The sequence below is a fragment of the Mustelus asterias genome, chromosome 15 (assembly GCF_964213995.1).
Source record: "Mustelus asterias chromosome 15, sMusAst1.hap1.1, whole genome shotgun sequence".
Lineage (NCBI taxonomy): Eukaryota > Metazoa > Chordata > Chondrichthyes > Carcharhiniformes > Triakidae > Mustelus > Mustelus asterias.
Genome location: NC_135815.1, coordinates 79244620 through 79259764, shown reverse-complemented (window position 1 = coordinate 79259764; position 15145 = coordinate 79244620). Strand labels below are relative to the sequence as shown.

General features: G+C 42.9%; 1 protein-coding gene across 1 annotated transcript in view; it reads right to left on the bottom strand.

The window, feature by feature from the left end:
• Positions 1-8788, bottom strand: part of ninl (ninein-like) — a 132453-nt gene extending 123665 nt beyond the window's left edge. Inside the window, exon 1 of the mRNA XM_078230189.1 lies at positions 8587-8788. The gene's annotated coding sequence lies outside the window, so the exon portion shown is untranslated. The remainder of the gene's footprint in view (positions 1-8586) is intronic.
• Positions 8789-15145: the final 6357 nt, after the last annotated feature.

The following is a 15145-nucleotide window of genomic DNA, read 5'->3' as shown; positions in this document are numbered from 1 at the left end:
ACCAGATTGCAATCAGACAGTAACTGACACCAAGCTAGAGGAGACAAGCACAGCCAACTAAAAGCCTGGTCAAAGATTTAGGTTTTAAAGTTGGTGGCGAAATTTGTGGAGAGAATACCAGAACTTAAGGCCCAGGCCACCTTGGTGATACACAGGAGAAATTCTCTAGTGGTCGATTTAAGGCCTAATGCAAACATTTATCCAAATATTTCCTCATGTTGATTAATTTTTCATCGCATGTGTGTGTAAAGATCTGAAACGTTAGAAGTTTCCCAGTGCATATTTGCTCTCTCAGTTGCATTATTCTCAAATACACAAGAGTGCGTGGCATAACCTAGGGATGGGCAGGTGCATTTGACCCAGGAAGGCAGGTTTCTGTGCCATTTCATTGCCCGTGATCCCTCGGCTGTCCATATGAGCTTCCTAGCACAGGTCAAAGGTCTCCACGGAGGAGTTGTCCACTTCCAAACTACTTGGAGCTGGCAGTGTCACCTGAAGCAACATACTGCTTGGGCAGGGGAGATCCTACCTGCACTAAACTGGCTTTTGCTTGGAGGAGAAGCAAAACAATGCACCGACTGCTAATAGTTTCCTGAGAGTATAGGACGTCCAGCTGTACATGACTTACACAGTCTGGCAGAGCAAGCGGGACAACTGCTCCAGCCCACTAACCCTGGGCTCAGAGATACAAAAGTCTGAGGTTACGTGCCAACCGACTAAAGAACTGCTTCTTCCCTGCTGCCATCAGACTTGATTTGATTTATTGTCACATGATTTGGTATACAGTGAAAGGTATTGTTTTTTAAATAAGAGTCTGACATAGGTGTCATTATTACCTAGGTATTCCAGGGTTGAGTGCAGGGCCAGGGAGATGGCATCTGCTGTGGACCTGTTGTGGCATTAGGCAAATTGTAGTGGATCCAGGTAATCTAGGAGGTCGGAATTGATTCGTGCCATGACTAACCTTTTGAAGCATTTCATAATGATGTAATTAAGGTACACTGCCTGGCTTTTCTTTGGTACCGGAATGATGGTCATCATCTTGAAGTAGATAGGAACCTCAGATTGTTGTAAAGAGAAGTTGAAGATGTCTGTGAATACCCCCGCCAGCTGGTCTGTGCAAGATCTGAATGCTTGTCTGGGTACCTCATCCGGGCCAATTGCTTTCCGTGGGTTGACCTTCGAGAAGGCTGCTCTGATGTCTGCAGTGGTGACCTTGGATACAGTTTCATCCGAGGCTTCCGGGTTGGAGGCGTGCTCTTGCTGACCTCTTGCTCAAAACGGGCATTGAATGCATTGACTTTTGAATGGACCTACCTTATATTAAGTTGAACTTTTTCTACACCCTAGCTATGACTGTGACACTATATTCTGCACCCACTCCTTTCCTTCTCCCCTATGTACTCTATGAATGGTATGTTTTGTCTATATAGTGTGCAAAAACAATACTTTTCACTGTATACCAATAATAAATCAAATTAAAAATGTCTTAGGCTGGCCTCTCCTGGGAAGGAGGAGTGTGTTGTCCAACCCGTAGAGAGTCTCTGCTCCCAGAGAAGCCCAATTCTTCCAGGAATTCACTGATTGGCGCAAATGAACCACACAGAGCCAGCGAGGCTGGCTGTTTCTCAGTGTCATATGGTCTGAATAGGAGACTGTTGAAAAATTCACCAATTTAGGTAAGAAATGCAGAGTTTCATACTTTTTGTTTTTTTTTAAAAAGAGAAATTTAACTCTCAATAGCATAAAATCTGCACATCATTTCATTGGTCTATTAGTGAAATATATCATTTACATTTTATATAAATGTTTACCTGATGGCACCAATAATTTAAGGAGCATTAACTTGATGAGAAAAATTCAATTGATTTGTGCGCAGAAGGAACAAAAAAGCCCAAAGAGCCAATTTAAACTCTAGTTTGCATTCATATAACATCTTTAACATGTAAAAACGTCCCAAAAAAACTTCACAAATAGAAGCTGGAAGAAAAGGAGCTGTGTGCCACAGAGGAAGAAATTGGCAACGGGTGACCAAAACAATGGATTTTAAGAAGACATTTACAAAAGTGGAGACTGGTGGGCATGAAGTTAGACAGTGAACGGAGCCAATGGCTAAAAAGAAAGTACTGCTGGTGAAGTTAAGCAAAGGAGTTATATAAAAATCAAATTATAGAATCAGAGGACCAAAAGGCACAAGACTCGGAGGATGTTGGGGAGATGGGTTGCAGAAAGGCAATGAAAGAATTTTATGAGAATGAGTGATTTACATTTAACCATGTTGAAGGATACGGACTAGTTAGTTCAATTACAGGTGAATGGGAACTTACTGCAGAAGATGATACAGGACAAGTGGCATTTTTTGGAGGATGGAAGGGGATTTAAATAATCCAGGCTAAAGGTAACGAAGAATATATAAAAGTTTCAGCAGCAGACGGGTGGCAAAGTTGCACAGCTGAAAATAGATGGTGTCGGTGATAATTCAGTTATTGGATTTATAATTCAGCTTGGTGTCAAATAGAACAGTAAGAATTCACATTGTTTATTTCAGTCAGAATGAGTGGCTGAAAGGGGACGGAACAGAAATCAATGGTGAAGAAGTATGGGTTAAACAGGGATGCCAGCAGTGATTTGTTAAAGGCATGTCATGTCTGACTAGCTTGATTGAATTTCTGATGATTTGGCAATGAGGGTCGATGAAGATGCCAGAGATGCTGTGCATATGGGGCTAGGAATATGTCTCTGAAGGTGGCACAAAAATGCACAGTATCAAAGGGGCATCCATTCTACACAGTTCTCAATATTTAATTCAATTGTCTACAATGCAACTCAATATTAGGGGCTGCATATAATGCGTGACTGATCCAATCTGATCCGACCCATTTTGTGTCATTTCCCGGATGACTTTCAAAATACATTTGTTAAAAGTACCACATAATAGATTCATTTGCAAAATAGAAGCAGTCAGGATTGAAGAGATGTAACTTTGGTACAAAACTGGCTAAGAAATAGAATAAGAAGTTTAACAACACCAGGTTAAAGTCCAACAGGTTTATTTGGTAGCAAAAGCCACACAAGCTTTCGGAGCTCTAAGCCCCTTCTTCAGGTGAGTGGGAATTCTGTTCACAAACAGAACTTATAAAGACACAGACTCAATTTACATGAATAATGGTTGGAATGCGAATACTTACAACTAATCAAGTCTTTAAGAAACAAAACAATGTGAGTGGAGAGAGCATCAAGACAGGCTAAAAAGATGTGTATTGTCTCCAGACAAGACAGCCAGTGAAACTCTGCAGGTCCACGCAACTGTGGGGGTTACAAATAGTGTGACATTAACCCAATATCCCGGTTGAGGCCGTCCTCGTGTGTGCGGAACTTGGCTATCAGTTTCTGCTCAGCGACTTTGCGCTGTCGTGTGTCGCGAAGGCCGCCTTGGAGAACGCTTACCCGAATATCAGAGGCCAAATGCCCGTGACCGCTGAAGTGCTCCCCAACAGGAAGAGAACAGTCTTGCCTGGTGATTGTCGAGCGGTGTTCATTCATCCATTGTCGCAGCGTCTGCTCCGATGGAGTTTGTCTCCAATGGAGATTGTCCGCTCGACAATCACCAGGCAAGGCTGTTCTCTTCCTGTTGGGGAGCACTTCAGCGGTCACGGGCATTCGGCCTCTGATATTCGGGTAAGCGTTCTCCAAGGCGGCCTTCGCGACACACGACAGCGCAGAGTCGCTGAGCAGAAACTGATAGCCAAGTTCCGCACACACGAGGACGGCCTCAACCGGGATATTGGGTTCATGTCACACTATTTGTAACCCCCACAGTTGCGTGGACCTGCAGAGTTTCACTGGCTGTCTTGTCTGGAGACAATACACATCTTTTTAGCCTGTCTTGATGCTCTCTCCACTCACATTGTTTTGTTTCTTAAAGACTTGATTAGTTGTAAGTATTCGCATTCCAACCATTATTCATGTAAATTGAGTCTGTGTCTTTATAAGCTCTGTTTGTGAACAGAATTCCCACTCACCTGAAGAAGGGGCTTAGAGCTCCGAAAGCTTGTGTGGCTTTTGCTACCAAATAAACCTGTTGGACTTTAACCTGGTGTTGTTAAACTTCTTACTGTGTTTACCCCAGTCCAATGCCGGCATCTCCACATTAAGAAATAGAAGCCAGAGAGTGGTGAAGAACAATTTTTTTTTCTGGCAAGAGAAAAGTATGTTTTGGATTCCCCAGAGCTTAAGAATCATTGTTTTTCCTTGTTATATATAAATTTGGTATGGCCTTTTTCTGTATTGTATGATTATAAAAGGAGCAGAGTTTATAATCTGCCACCTTCATCTTTATCTATTTTCACAGCATGGAGCTTAATAACAGCAGATACTGAGAGAATATTCCCATAGCCAGATCACTGGCAACAATTCGAAAAACTATGACCAAATGAAGTGCAGAAGAGGAATACTGGGGGGCGGATGATTGGCAGTTACAAAGGGCTAACCAACGGTTAGTTCATTCAACAATGCAAGGCACAAAAATGTGCAATTATGTTTCAGCATCTAACTTATTGGATAACTTATGATTTAAACTATCACCAAACACTGGTGCAAAACAAGCACTATCTGACTGGCACAAATAGAACTGAATAACAGGCACTGCATGTAATTAGTGGCCCATCTGATATCACTCATTTCACACCCCAGCTCAATTCAAATTTCTACCCTAAATCATGCCCCTGTCTATATCAACGAAGTAGAAATGGTAGAAAGCTTCAGGTTTTTAGGAGTCCAAATCACCAACAACCTGTTCTGGTCCTCCCATGCCAACACTATAGTTAAGAATGCCTCTACTTTCTCAGAAGACTAAAGAAATTTGGCAGCTACGACTCTCACCAACTTTTACAGATGCATCATAGAAAGTATTCTTTCTGGTTGTATCACAGCTTGGTATGGCTCCTGCTCTGCCCAAGACTGCAAGAAACTACAAAAGGTCGTGAATGTAGCACAATCCATCACATAAACCAGCCTCCCATCCACTGATTCTGTCTACACTCTCCGCTGCCTTGGAAAAGCAGCCAGCATAATTAAGGACCCCACGCACCCCGGACATTCTCTCTTCCACCTTCTTCCGTTGGGAAAAAGATACAAGTCTGAGGTCACGTACCAATCGACTCAAGAACAGCTTCTTCCCTGCTGCCATCAGACTTTTGAATGGACCTACCTTGCATTAAGTTGCTCTTTCTCTACACCCTAGCTATGACTGTAGCACTACATTCTGCACTCTCTCCTTTCCTTCTCTATGAACGGTATGTTTTGTCTGTATAACACGCAAACAACAATACTTTTCACTGTATGCTAATACATGACAACAATAAAATCAAATCAAAATAAATCACCTATGCTCAAACTTTAAACCTCGTCCATCATATTAATGGCGATCAGCATCACTAAATCATTGATTAAGTTGCATACACGTTTAATAATTTGTACATTTTGTCTAAGGCTTGGACATTAGAAGCTGTTAAAATATTATATCCTGTATGCTGGGAAAGGTACACGGGTAAATCTGGAAGGGAGCGTGTATTTAAATAAAGCTTGAGAACCGTTGGCCTAGACAGCTGATGGTACAGTCACCAATTTTGGGGTGAATGAAATGCCAGCATTGTAGGGCTGAAGGGGAGGTTCCAGGTATAGGGAGCGGCAAGGCTATGGAGGAATTTGAACAGAAGAATGAGAGTTTTAATATAATTTGAATCAGCTCACAGTGCCAACTTTCCTGATACAACAGCTGCCAATATTGGAGTACCATTTTATTTGTAAGCTAGGTTATAGATCACCAAAATCAATACAAACATTGAATGTTTCATCAGCTGCATTTTGAGTGGCTTTCAATTTGGTTCTTTGGATATTAGATGACTAACGTTGTGATAAATATTACGTATATGTCCATTCATCCATCACAATATCAGAAACTTTGACAAATAGATATCTTATTTAAAATCAATCCAACTCTAATATTCAGAAGCTTACAGGTGATATCTGTCGTATGTCTTAAAATATTTAGTCAAGTTTTAGGTTTATTTAATTAGTGTCATAAATAGGCTTACATTAACACTTGCAATGAAATTACGGTGAAAATTCCCTTGTCGCCACACTCTGGCGCCTGTTCAGGTACACTGAGGGAGAATTTAGCATGGCCAATACACCTAACCAGCACGTCTTTCGGACTGTGGGAGGAAACCCACGCATACATGGGGAGAATGTGCAGATTCCACACAGACAGTGACTCAAGCCAGGAATCGAACCCGAGTCCCTGGTGCTGTGAGGCAGCAGTGCTAGACATAGGCCAAGATTCTCTGTTGTTCTCTAGTATTTATTATTTCTCTTGGTTGACATTTGATCGTCTGGGGGGAAAAAAACATGCAGGGTCTTCTAGATTTTTTCAAGACTCTAAATTACTGGAGGCATCATTGAGAAAAGAAAATTAAAGAAAAAAGTCTGTATAACCGTGTCTTAATCTAACTTGAGCTCATGATAAATTATTTGTATTGTCCTACTCAGTGGCTATATACAGCGAACACAAAAGGGGAAACATCAGGCTAAAACATAAAGCTCATTCCATAATCTGCAGAAAAACCAATCTTGGTATCAGAATACGTTTAGAGATTGTTGGAAGAATGCCCATTTTTCCATGACTAAATCACCCACTAAGGAAATTTATGAAATAAAAACATTCCCTTGAAATGTGTGGTATTCTGCCAGCATGTCAGTACAGTGACAAGTATGTTCATGTATAGTGCTATAAGAATTCTTGTACCAACTTCAGGAAGTGGAAACCTTATTCAATGTTACATTTTGCACTCCACAGTGTGTACATTTATTAAAACCTTTATGCACATACAAATATAGTGGCAACACCACCACCTTTGAGTAGCTAGAAATAAAAAAAAACAGATTGTAAGAGTTTCTACAGGCATTTAACAAGGAAAAGAGTAAGAAAAGTTAGCACTGACTCTCCAGAGGAAGAGTCTGGGGAAGTAATAATGGAAAATAAGGAAATGATGGACAAACTGAATAGATGTTTTGTGTCTGTTTCACTATAGAGGATACAAAAAATGTATCAGACATAAGTGTGAATCGGGAGGTGAAAGGGAGGGAGGAATTTAAAAACAATTAGGATCACCAAGGAAAGGGTACCAAGAAAATTATTACAACTAAAAACTGACAAGTCCCCACATCCTGATGGATTTCATCTTAGGGTCTTAAAGGAAGTGTCTGCTGAAATAGTAGATGCATTGATTTTAATTTCCCAAAATTCACTAGATTCTGAAAAGGTCCCACGAGATTGGAAAATAGCAAATGAGACTTCTCTATTCAAGAAGAGAAGGCGACAGATAGCAGGAAACTAGAGGCCAATGAACTGAACATCTGACGTTGGGGAAATAGTAGAATTTATCATGATGGAAGTTATAGCAAGACACATAGAAAATCTCAATGCAATCAGGCAGAGTCAACATGGTTTTGAGAAAGGGAAATGATGTTTTACTAATTTATTGGAGTTCTTTCAAGTGACAAACAACATGGATAGAGGAGAACCTGTGGATGTGCTATACTTAGATTCTCAGTAGGCATTTGACAAAATGCCACATCAAAGATTACCAAACAAAATAAGAGCTCATAGTGCAGCAGGTAACATATTAGCATGGTCATAAGGATTGGTTAGCTAACAGGAAGCAGAAAGTGGCCATAAATGGGTAATTTTCAGGTTGGCAAGATGTAATGAGTGGAGTGCCACAAGGATCACTGCTGGGGCCAGTACAAATCACTGCTCCTCAAGCATTAATTTGGCAGCATGGTGGCACAATGGTCAGCACTACTGTCTCACAATGCCAGGGACCCAGGTTCAATTCCCAGCTTGAGTGACTGTGTGGAGTCTGCACATTCTCCCCGTGTCTGCGTGGGTTTCCTCCAGGTGCTCCAGTTTCCTCTTACGGTCCGAACGATGTGCTGGTTAGATGCATTGGCCATGTTAAATTCTCCCTCAATGTACCCAAACAGGTGCCAGAGTGTGACGACTAGGGGATTTTCACAGTAACTTTATTGCAGTGTTAATGTAAGCCTACTTGTGACACTAATAAATCAATTCAAAAGAAACTTTTTTAAAAATCTTCTTTAAAAAATGTTTTAAATCTTCAAATTTAAGGAATAATGGCAACTCGCCCAGCAAAATGATAAATTTAGAAATGCTCTACAACACGTTTCTGCCCCTTTCTAGATTCCTGTTCGTTTGGAGCAAGGCTAAGTACTGGAAAGTATTGCACACAAAAGGTAAGTGTTTTGCTCGGTGAACAGGGCACCACCATTAAAGACCCAAAGAATGAGGTGAATAATAATTAAAAATTACACTTGAAAAGTTAACATTTTTAAAAAATTTCAGGCAAAGTAAAGGTTTTCAAGGACATACCCGGCGACCAGGCACATTTTCGGACAGTGTTGGAGGGACGGACAACGCTTCACCATGGGAACCGAAGCGACTCGCTTCAAGTCAATATGTGGAAAGCTGATATTATTATTGGTCTTTCAAGATGCAGTGCTTACCTTCTTTTTCCTCCCCTTGTTCTCTCACTTCACGTTATCTTCTTTCCCAAAATTCTCCCTTATCCCCTCGGGAATAAGAAGCAGTGAAGTTCATGGCTCCATTGTATCCCGTGTGTATTGAAGGTATCAGAATGAGCCGCCGACTGATACTCCGCCGCTTTGTTACAATGTAGCGGGCGAATGTTCATCGTTCAATTAAAGCGAGGTTCTCACCTCTGAACTCCTTCAAGTACATGCCTACCTCCCCTTAAAGGCAAGCTCCACAAACCCATCCTCCTAAAACTGCCCTTTCCTGATTGCAACCCCTGCTGGCTTGGAGGAATATACCTTGCACAATCTTAAAATACCCAAATTTAAAACTAAGGCCCGAATTCCCCAGCCTTTCACACCTCAGGATTCTCCGGTCCTGCTGGCACGGGTTTCCCAATGGGGTGACATCCGTGGGAATTCCGCCACTAGCAAACACCTACCGCCGACGGGAAACACATGGCTGGGAGGCCAGAGAATCTCACTCCAGATCTTTAGCTCAGACGAAGGGTCATCCAGACTCGAAACATTGGGCAGAATTTTCCTATCCCATCGCCATAGGAATCATAGCACACGAGACATGGACCATGCAAAGATCCGTTGATCCCGGGCGGGATTTTCCAGTCTTGGGGTGAGCGCAGCCGGAAAATCCCGCCTGTTGGCTGTATTCCCTCTCCACAGGTACTGTCAGACCTGCTGAGTTTTTCCAGCATTTTCTGCTTTTGTTTCAGATTCCAGCATCCACAGTATTTTGCCTTTATATTAAAACCAGATCTTACGGCCTCCAGAGAGATGCGCTTTGGGACCTCCTTGCAGTTATTCTGACACACACTCTGTGGGAATTGCTCATCAGAAGTTTGAACTTCCGATGGGCAATTCTCCAGCTCCCAGGGACCCTCCAAAAATTGCACAGAGACTTAGCTGAATAGTTACCCAGGAAATGTTCAGCAGAAAGGTTCTTATCTAACCAGCTGGAAACTATACAACAACATTACGCAAACCGGCCTCTCATCCATTGACTCCGTCTATATTTCCCGCTGCCTTGGAAAAGCAGCCAGCGTAATCAAGGATCTCATGCAGCCCTGACGTACTCTCTTCCACTTTCTTCCGTCAGGAAAAAGATACAAAAGTCTGAAAACACGTACCAACAGACTCAAGAACAGCTTCTTCCCTGCTGTCATCAGACTTTTGATGTGGAGATGCCGGCATTGGACTGGGGTAAACACAGTAAGAAGTTTAACAACACCAGGTTAAAGTCCAACAGGTTTATTTGGTAGCAAAAGCCACACAAGCTTTCGGAGCTCTTAGCCCCTTCTTCAGGTGAGTGCCCCCCTCTCCTGAAGAAGGGGCTAAGAGCTCCGAAAGCTTGTGTGGCTTTTGCTACCAAATAAACCTGTTGGACTTTAACCTGGTGTTGTTAAACTTCTTACTGGATCAGACTTTTGGACAGTACTATCATATATGAAGCTGATCTTTCTCTTCACCCTACCTGTAGCTGCAACATTATATTCTGCACCCTATCTTTTTCCCCTATGTACTTCATGAGCGGTAGGTTTTGCCTGTATAGCGCACAAGAACCAATACTTTTCACTGTATACCAGTACATGTGACAATAAGAAATTAAATCAAATTAATCAACTGCACCTGAACTGACCTGACTAACCACACTACCTGACTTCCCCACTGACCCGACCATCGAACTAGCTGCCACACTACCCACCTACCTCAATCCCCTCTACTACACGACCCACTTACCTCACCCACCCTACCCATTTACACACCCACACATTCAGCCATACATCTGTTCACTAACACACTTAGTAGCTTTGGGACATTTAAACTCTTGCTTACCAGAATATGGCAGCCAGTGCCTTAAAAAGGAGCAGATTGTCTCCACTGCTCCCTCTGAAGACTCTTGTGAGGTTCAGAATAATACTGAAAGTGCAGGTTTGATTCGTGGTCTGGTTGAGGTAGCCTTGGAACCTGCCTCTCTTCCTGCCCTTTAGAATGGAAGGCAATGGCATACCACCCCTCACAAAAGATAACAGCTCTGGATGAGGAATCAGCAGACAATGAGCCAATGGCCTGTTTTTGAGCAAAACACACATAACATGATATAAACATAAAACATAGAACATAACAGCGCAGTACAGGCCCTTCGGCCCTCAATGTTGCGCCGACCAGTGAAACCAATCTAAAGCCCATCTAACCTACACTATTCTAATATCATCCATATGTTTATCCAATGAGTGAAGAACCTACCTCTGATATCTGTCCTATATCTATCACTCTTCAATTTATATATTTTGGCTATTATTAATCAAGTGAATGGCTTTCATGAATAATGTGGAGATGCCGGCGTTGGACTGGGGTAAACACAGTAAGAAGTTTAACAACACCAGGTTAAAGTCCAACAGGTTTATTTGGTAGCAAAAGCCACACAAGCTTTCGGAGCTGCAAGCCCCTTCTTCAGGTGAGTGGGAATTCTGTTCACAAACAGAGCATATAAAGACACAAACTCAATTTACATGAATAATGGTTGGAATGCGAATACTTACAACTAATCAAGTCTTTAAGAAACAAAACAATGTGAGTGGAGAGAGCATCAAGACAGGCTAAAAAGATGTGTATTGTCTCCAGACAAGACAGCCAGTGAAACTCTGCAGGTCCACGCAACTGTGGGGGTTACAAATAGTGTGCCATGAACCCAGTATCCCGGTTGAGGCCGTCCTCATGTGTGCGGAACTTGGCTATCAGTTTCTGCTCAGCAACTCTGCGCCGTCGTGTGTCGCGAAGGCCGCCTTGGAGAACGCTTACCCGAATATCAGAGGCCGAATGCCCGTGACCACTGAAGTGCTCCCCAACAGGAAGAGAACAGTCTTGCCTGGTGATTGTCAAGCGGTGTTCATTCATCCGTTGTCGCATAGTTTCCCCAATGTACCATGCCTCGGGACATCCTTTCTTGTATCAGGTAGAGAACGTTGGCCGAGTTGCAAGAGTATGCACCGTGTACCTGGTGGATGGTGTTCTCACGTGAGATGATGGCATCTGTGTCGATGATCCGGCACGTCTTGCAGAGGTTGCTGTGGCAGGGTTGTGTGGTGTCATGGTCACTGTTCTCCTGAAGGCTGGGTAGTTTGCTGCGTAGTAAGAAGTTTAACAACACCAGGTTAAAGTCCAACAGGTTTATTTGGTAGCAAAAGCCACACAAGCTTTCGAGGCTCTGAGCCCCTTCTTCAGAGTTGTTGGACTAGACTGAAAGAAAGCAATCTGTGTCTGTACAAAGCCAGAAAAAAGAGTGTCATTAGGAACCAGGGTGATACTGGCTTTTAAATCACTAAGCACAAATGTAGTGAGACCCAAGCTTGAGCTGAGGTCTACTGTTATGGGAATTTGAAGAAAGAATTGGAGGTTTGCTCAGTCTAAAGCTAACAGAAGGATCCTCATGAAAATATGTACCTCAGAGAATAGCTGGCACTTCCCCCTTTACCACCATGTTCGCCCATCCAGATTTAGCGTGAAACAGACCGCAAAGGTCCGATTCGGGCGCTCCAGCTTCTGACAGGGTAAGTTCAGAGCTTCCGGTGGCTCTCTGACTCAGATAGGTAGGTGGGGGGGGTGGTGAGCGAAGGGGGTCAGATGGCTCTCTGGTGGGGGAGAGGGAGGTGGAGCACTTCAGTGGTCACGGGCATTCGGCCTCTGATATTCGGGTAAGCGTTCTCCAAGGCGGCCTTCGCGACACACGACGGCGCAGAGTTGCTGAGCAGAAACTGATAGCCAAGTTCCGCACACATGAGGACGGCCTCAACCGGGATACTGGGTTCATGGCACACTATTTGTAACCCCCACAGTTGCGTGGACCTGCAGAGTTTCACTGGCTGTCTTGACCTGAAGAAGGGGCTCAGAGCCTCGAAAGCTTGTGTGGCTTTTGCTACCAAATAAACCTGTTGGACTTTAACCTGGTGTTGTTAAACTTCTTACTGTGTTTGCTTGTGTGGCTTTTGCTACCAAATAAACCTGTTGGACTTTAACCTGGTGTTGTTAAACTTCTTACTGTGTTTACCCCAGTCCAACGCCGGCATCTCCACATCATAGTTTGCTGCGGACAATGGTCTGTTTGAGGTTGTGCGGTTGTTTGAAGGCAAGAAGTGGGGGTGTGGGGATGGCCTTGGCGAGATGTTCGTCTTCATCAATGACATGTTGAAGGCTCCGGAGGAGCGTTCTCCAAGGCTGCCTTCGCGACACACGACGGCGCAGAGTCGCTGAGCAGAAACTGATAGCCAAGTTCCGCACACACGAGGACGGCCTCAACCGGGATACTGGGTTCATGGCACACTATTTGTAACCCCCACAGTTGCGTGGACCTGCAGAGTTTCACTGGCTGTCTTGTCTGGAGACAATACACATCTTTTTAGCCTGTCTTGATGCTCTCTCCACTCACATTGTTTTGTTTCTTAAAGACTTGATTAGTTGTAAGTATTCGCATTCCAACCATTATTCATGTAAATTGAGTTTGTGTCTTTATATGCTCTGTTTGTGAACAGAATTCCCACTCACCTGAAGAAGGGGCTTGCAGCTCCGAAAGCTTGTGTTGCTTTTGCTACCAAATAAACCTGTTGGACTTTAACCTGGTGTTGTTAAACTCTTTTCATGAATAAGCCAGTTTCATGAGAGACATTAAACTAAGGCTTCATCAGCATTCTCTGCTGGATGTAAAAGATCCACTGGTACCTTTTGTAAAACGGAAGAATCCTTTGGTAGCCTTAACTCTCATTATCAGTTTGCCGTTTGAGGAAACTTGATGTGTGTAAATTGGTTTTTATCTTAACTTGCAGCTATAAAGCAGCTCTCACAGCCATAAATCAGTTAAGCACTGTTGAAGTGTAACTTCCTTTCTAATGTAGAAAACATAATTTTAAAATGAAACTCCAGGACAACTTGCATTTACAGTATATATAAGCACCTTTAACTTTTCCAGAGAAAAGTGGGATTAGTTTTACGATCTCCATAGAGACCATTAGAGAGAAATTACAACACCCAGTGATTAACTTGAAGAACTGCACCATAAAATTTCACATTTTTAAACAAAAACAAGCTTCATGTTAAAAAAGTTAAACGCAGCAGGCACGACTAACATAACACTTTAGTTTGTCAAGACTTAAAGTATAAATCCAATTTCCCTTTTTACTTCCTAATTCAAGCCAAGGGTTCCTCTATATATTATTAGATATTGATAGTTCATTCACTCCTCCTTCTACAACCAGAACAAGTATGCCACTGCTCTCCAGAATTCACTTTGATTTCCCCTCATTATGCCACAGCTCTCCAGAATTCACTTTGATTTCCCCTCATTAAGCCACCTGACCCACCTCCCTCACTCCCCCCCCAGAGAGCCATCTGACCCACCTCCCTCTCCCCCACCAGAGAGCCATCTGACCCCCTTCGCTCACCACCCCCCCCCCACCTACCTATCTGAGTCAGAGAGCCACCGGAAGCTCTGAACTTACCCTGTCAGAAGCTGGAGCGCCCGAATCGGACCTTTGCGGTCTGTTTCACGCTAAATCTGGATGGGCGAACATGGTGGTAAAGGGGGAAGTGCCAGCTATTCTCTGAGGTACATATTTTCATGAGGATCCTTCTGTTAGCTTTAGACTGAGCAAACCTCCAATTCTTTCTTCAAATTCCCATAACAGTAGACCTCAGCTCAAGCTTGGGTCTCACTACATTTGTGCTTAGTGATTTAAAAGCCAGTATCACCCTGGTTCCTAATGACACTCTTTTTTCTGGCTTTGTACAGACACAGATTGCTTTCTTTCAGTCTAGTCCAACAACTCCTGCCCAGCCCTTACAACCCCTGACAGACCATTTATCTCAGCCTGTTTCCTGGCTGAACTGCTTCTCCCTATGATGGTTACTAAAGATTTATTCTGCTAGCTTCATGCTAGGCATATTTTCCAACCTCTTTTCCCCCCACAAACTCTGTCTCCAAATTGAGTGTGATTCTACCCCTGTTCCACACAGTGTATGATAAAGTTAGCATTTTCTCTGCTTAAGGTGCCATCCTGGCTAATATTTATCTTCTTTGCTCCCTTGACTCTCAGTGAACTGCAAGCTACATAAGACCCAAGCTGCAACTGTCTTTGTTCTCCAACTGAACCTCTTACATATCAAGAGATACAGCCCTAAAACATAATAATCATATAAACTCCATTATTGTAACATTATGAAGGAGTGGGGGGATCAAATTCATAAATATAAATGGAGAGGATTGGCAGGGGGTTTCCAGATAATTGAACACTGACAGATGAAGTATGGCTGCCTATAGTGGGAAAAAGGAGGGAGAGATTCAAAAAAGGTTGGAGTCAAAGGATGAGAGTTTGAGCATGATTTTGTGGGCTACACAAGTTTTCAATAAATGAGAGGATTTAAATATAAAGATGATAGTTCTTAATGTCAAACCTTGGATATAGGGAGGCAATGAAGATGAAGGGTTTGGGCAAGCAAGATTTGGCATGTGTTTGCAGAATTTTAA